Source organism: Colobus angolensis, unplaced genomic scaffold (genome assembly GCF_000951035.1).
Source record: "Colobus angolensis palliatus isolate OR3802 unplaced genomic scaffold, Cang.pa_1.0 Scaffold310, whole genome shotgun sequence".
Lineage (NCBI taxonomy): Eukaryota > Metazoa > Chordata > Mammalia > Primates > Cercopithecidae > Colobus > Colobus angolensis.
In genome coordinates, this window is record NW_012116378.1 from 4,293,291 (window position 1) to 4,299,363 (window position 6,073).

The window sequence follows — 6,073 nt, forward strand, 5'->3', positions numbered from 1 at the left end:
GCCCTAAAGCAGAGTGGGCTGTTAGACTAAGTCCTTGCCTGTAGAGCAGAGGCTCATGTCTGCATCACTCAGGAGCCAAAGGATTAAAGTGAACTGACTGGTTGCTGAACTGAAAAGAGAAGTTGGTTATTTAGTAAAATTAGTCAGTCAGTTTGACTTTTCTTCATTCCATTGATCACTTGCTAAACTAAATGGATTAGATGGACAAATTTTATTTGTTAGCACTGTACAGCTAAGAGTCCAGAGGAGGACACTCAACAATCGTCAACACATCCTGCAAACAGAGGTTCAACTACAAAAATTAGTCCACATATCCAGTATTATCAAATGTCTATTTCATGCAATGCACTATGTTACCTTCTGAAAAAGGAACAAAGCCATTTCAGATACAAGTCCCATATTCACCCAGCATAACCTACCAAATAATCTTCTCATGTTTGTGAGGCTGGGAAAAGTTAGCCTTCCAAATGAAAATTACATAAAGTGCATCTTAAATTTCCTAATCAACTTGAGTGTTACTCTCCATGCTTACCTCTGAGAAGGAAGCTAAGAAATCATTTGGGTGGAGTTAGATCTTCTAATGGTAAAAGCTTCTTCTCTTGGTAACAGCTTCAGCAGGGTGGAGCGAAGTGAATCTTGCCAATGTTTTCGGGCCCGGATCTGCAATTTGAAAACTGTTAGCCTTTGGAAAACTCACCAAATGTTCAAGTCTCAATTTTCTTATCTCTAATGAGAGAATTAAAGGTAGCTACTCTGTAGGACTTTTGTGAGGTTTAAGGGAGAATACCAACACTTTTTAAAATCTATGTATCCAAATATATAGAAATTTTACCCTCTGGGTTTCAAGAGGAAAAACTTTAATAAGAAATTCACGTTCTTCTCCTAAGAAAGATCTTAGATGTGATGCAACTGTTTGCAGGGACCTGAATATCTACAACTTTCTAGAGATTTTCCCATTAGATTAATATATTGAAATAAGCAAAAGCTTTGACATCTTTGACATTAACGGCTCTGCTGAGTTGTCTCTCTTTGTCAAAATCAGAATAACAGGATTAGATGATCACATAAAACTGCTTGGGGGTGAGTCCCTGATTCTGGTGGGTTCTTCCACTCAGGCTTGGTGAAGCGCTTCCGGGTCTGCACTGGCTGCAGCCCCTGGTGAGATGAGGACACTGAGGCCCAGAGAGGTTAAGTGACTCGGCCAAGATCAAACAGCTAGTAAGTAGTGGAGCCAGGACTCAAACCCAGTCTAGGAACCATGTCCACTTTGTTTCCCTCAGTCCCCTTTGTGGGACTGAGACACTGTGGTTTAATCTGGATCGACCTTGTGTAGAAGAGACAGAGCTGCAGCAGCAGGAACAGCAGCATCAGACCTGGCTCCAAAGCATCACAGAGAAAGAGAACAACCTGGTTCCTATTGGCAAATCAGCCTCAGAGCACTATGTTGACGAGGAAGAGGAGGATGATGAAGACAATGAGGGTAGTGAAGAGGACTTAGAGGATGATGAGGACATGCAGGACATGAACAAGATGAATGACTACAATGAGTCACCTGATGACGGAGAGATCAATGAGGTGGACATGGAAGGCAACGAACAGGATCGGGACCAGTGGATGATCTAGGTAGATAAGGCAGGGTGCCCTCAGGGAGATTCCAGTCCAGCCCAACCTACGCTGCACCCCAACCCCCAACCACTGCCCACAGAACAAGCTGATGGCCCCAGTGCCTGAAAGTGCCTTTGGGCACCTCCTCAGCTGCAACAGGATCTGGGCTCCTTGGCCTCTCTGAGGCCATCAGTCTGCACTTGAAATCCACAGAGCCTGAGCCCACTCCACCTTCCTAGCCAGTACCTCACCCCTTGGTTGCCAGGTCTGGTCTGTTTCTAAGTTTCTTTAATAAAGACAAAGGACTGATTTCCTCCCCACATCCACCCATCCCCCAAAAAAAACCTACTTGGAACTTGAAATAAGATCTTAGGAAGAGTATCAGATGTTTACCACTTAGGAAGAGTATCAGATATTTACCATATTTACCAGTATCAAAATCTGATAAACACCCTGAAATCACAAGAGAATGTCATCTCATAGCAACTTTAATATCTGGTATCTAGTTTTCAATTTTTATTTCCAAGTTGCACTAGATCATTAATTAGTCATGAAGCAATTGAGTCTTATCATAATATCCTAGAAAGAAACAAGTGTAGGAGAATGCAGCACGGACATATCTTTTTAATTTGGTGGTGAAGTATTAATAATGAATAATAATTGACATTAATGGGTACTCATAAAATAGTTATTATTTTAGCATGTTCTGAATAAAACTTATAATGTATTCCATTCGATTATTCTGTATTACTATTCAAGAGCAGCACAAATTATGAAACTGTGTCCTGCATATTTATTTGTTTCTTTTGGCCACTCTTGTCCTCTTAAGAGCTCATTTTTATTGGGACTAAGCTTTTACTCAGCTGTCATAAGCATCCAAAAACCCTTCAAGGGGCAATTCAGAGTGGCTTTAGACAGCTATCTTTAGACTATGATCGTGTTTTTCTGCCGAGTTTGTAAAATAATAATTCCCAAATGACAATAATGATTGCAATAGCCCAGCTATTCTATAAGCCACAGAACTGTGATAAAACAAAAACAATGAAATAGTACTTCCTCCAATATGTCAAGCACGAGCTTGCTTTCATTGCCCAGGAAGTCATTTGAACCTTGTTTATGCAACAATAAAAGATTATTGAATCCTGCTTTGCGCGTATATAGCCCGAGTCAAACATCAGTTAGAGCAGTCAGTGCCTGGAATGTCTTCAGTGGAAGGCACCTGAGCCCTCACCTGCTCATGTATCCCCTACCACTGCCTGGGTGGTTTTCTCCCCTAGAGGTGTGATCAGCATCTGCCCGCACACTTCCCTTGAACACTTCCCAAAGATGTGTCCAGCTGGTTGCTTTCTAAGTTTGAAGGCTTACGAAAGTCCTTAAAAATGGTTCCTAGACTGGACCTTATTCTAGATGTGGCTTGACAGGTGTAGAATATCATTGCCTTTCTTTCAGCCAAACAATTCATTCCTGTTAGTGTAGCCTGAAAATGCATTTGTGGGTTTTGCTCACTATGTTATTGTCTTCCAGGGTGTCTGTAATCATCCCTAAATGCAGAGGACCTTTCCTGGTTTTGAAAAACAGTGACATGTTTGTGCACCTAAATCACTCATTATTACTTTGCTTGGTACATGATGAGGGTCAATCATACTGATCTACAAAGCTGGGTCATTTTTTTCCCTTGAGTAAAATTTTCATTGTTTGTTTCTTTCATTAGGGGTGTGGAATATCAGGTGTTAAGTTTAGTCAGCCCGGGATTTGATTTCTGGTTTATCTGTTGAGTAGCTAACTATGGGTAATTTACAGGCTTCCCATACTCCTTGCATTTTTTACTTAAAAAATGGATAAGTTAGTTTGTGTCTCAAAGGATTGTTGCAATGAAGAAAATTGATAATGAATGTAAAGTGCTTACCGCAATACCTAGGGCATAATAGTTACATAATAAAAGCTGTAATTGCTTCTTTTTCAATTATTCTGGTAGCTTCCAGAGAAAATCAATTTCTTTATACCCAATCTCTGTTCCTATCCTGTATTTTTCATGTATTTTGTTCTTTTTCTCTGAATCCTTAGAGTATCTTGTTATCTATTTCATTGATTTAGCTTTTTCTTTATGCCAGTTTGGATCTTTTGCTATCCAGTGCAGGCTTTAATTCTGCTTTTGTAATTTTGGTTTCCTTGAAAGCGATATGGCCTGTATTTCTGAGTTTATGTTTTCACCTCTGCTGGTATTTGCATCTCATTCTGTTATGTTTTCCATTTTCACTTGTTCTCTTGTAGAAAGAGAGACTTTCTGCCTCTTTGTCACAGGAGCCTCCCTTCTCGATTCTAACAGATGTAATTCTTAAACTTTTTTGTTCTAGTTTCTATAGTAAACACTTTTGCTACCAGAAGTTTCCTTTCTTGAGATTTTAAAAGCTCCATGTTCATTTTCTCTTTACTTATTTCTGAACAAGCAATCAGTATACCTTTGGTATAAAGGGAGTCCCTTAGGCTTCACTGACCTGCTATGCAAAGGCCTGCACCAGGGATTGACAAACTTTATCTGTAAAGGGCCAGAGAGGAAATATTTTAGGCTTTGCTGTTGTGATTATTCAACTCTGCTGATGGAGCATAAAAGCAACCAAAACATGTAAACGAGTGGGTATGGCTCTATCCAGGTAAAACTTTATTTGCAAAAACAAGCAGCAGGCCAGACCTGCTCCCGGTTATGGTTCACTGACCCCTGGTCTTGACTGTCAGTTCCTTGAAGGCAAGGAGCTTTTCTGTTTCGTTCACTTCTGTGTCTGAAGCACCCAGGACAGTTCCTAGCTCATCTCAGACCTCAGTAAATACTGATTGAGCAGCTGAATTATTATGATGAGTAGCTGGAAGAGGGAATGTGCACTTCCCCTGGCCCTATTTCCTCCATCATCTTGTGTGGATCCGCTGAAATATCTCAGGGTAGGGTCTGTCTTTCCCCTTGGGGCTGACTTTAGTTGTATGACAATGGCTAGTTGCATGTGTCAACTGGGCTTGACCAGCTGTTTGGCCAAACACTAGTCTAGATGTTGCTGTGAAGGTGTATTTTAGACATGATTATATTTAAAGCATTCGACTTTAAGCGAATCAGATTATCCTTCATTATGTAGGTAGACCTTATTTATTTGGTTGAAGGCCTTAAGAGCAAAGACTGAGGTGTCCCAGAGAAAAAGACATTCTGCTGCAACAGGGAAATTCTGCAGAGTTTCTAATTTTCAAACTCATGACGCAACATCCAGTCTTTCCTGAATCTCCAGACTGCCACTTGCCCTGAAGATTTCCAACTTATCATCCCCTCAAACTGGATGAATCAATTAAAAAAAAAAAAAAAATATATATATATATACATATATATATGTCATTTATGTATCTGTCATCTATCTATCATTTATCTATCTATCCATGTGTCCTATCTATCTATCTACCTATCATCTGTCTACCTACCACCTACCTACCTATTATTGGTTCTGTTTCTCCAGATAACTTATATATATGTATTGATGGAATACATGAAATAACACGTCCCCAGTCTGCCCTGTGAAGGGCCTGCTTCTGTCTCTGACACCCCTCTCCTTACTTCCATCAATGAGGCCCACACCAGATGCAGGTCCATACTAGATGTGCATGATCTGTCAGGATTCTCCCTGCCCTATTCATTGCCTTACCAAAGCTGCAGTCTCCAGTGAATGTAGGCATAGAGCAGTGTGCAACAGATGGAGCAGGGGAGAGGAGGGGAGCCCTTCTGCAGCATGCGACCATACGTGCCAAGGGCAGGCTTGCTCTGTTTTATCTTTTCTTCGCATTGCCTTTTTCTTTCTTCATGGTTCTGTAAAAAGGCCAGGCTTTCCTCTATTCTTTGTTCCCAGAAAAAAAAGCAGAAGGGCCTCCTAGAGAAGTGCCCAGAGCTGGGCTTGGATGAACATCCCTGTCAGCCCCAGAGCTCCCTCTTCCAGCATATCCAGCCTGCTTGGCTGGGCTCTGAAGGTTAGTGATGCTCAATGGTCCAACTCATATTCAACTCAGGAAAGAGAGCTTGGGGGCCACACTTGGGCAACCATCCTAGGCCATGTCTCCAATCTAGCTTTCACCAGAGAAGCGTGAATTCTATAGATTATTAAGCACTGGCTTGGCCGCCAAAAAATAAATATGTATATATATAGTATTCTCATTTGGAAACCAGTTCTTTTAAGGAATCCTAAAAAGAAGGAGGACCTCCTAACACTTGAGGAAGCCGTCGACAATGTTCTCAGACAAGGAACTTTATCTCCGATCTGGAATCTTCTAATTATGCTGCTTGCTTTTCCGTAATAGTAATGCTCACAACTTTTGCACACATACCCTAACTAGAAGGCTCTGTGAGAGAGATAAATGTCAAAGCATCCCGTTTTATTTACCATCATCTAATAGGTGCCTATCATAGTCCCTGCCTTTGGTAGTAATTGCTGTATGAGTACTT

General features: G+C 41.0%; 1 pseudogene across 1 annotated transcript; it reads left to right on the plus strand.

Moving 5' to 3' along the window:
- The first annotated feature begins 1,085 nt into the window (after nucleotides 1-1,085).
- On the plus strand, nucleotides 1,086-1,913 carry LOC105518072 (annotated as a pseudogene). The gene has a single exon (XR_001002769.1). The product of XR_001002769.1 is annotated as an anaphase-promoting complex subunit 15 pseudogene (transcript).
- Nucleotides 1,914-6,073: the final 4,160 nt, after the last annotated feature.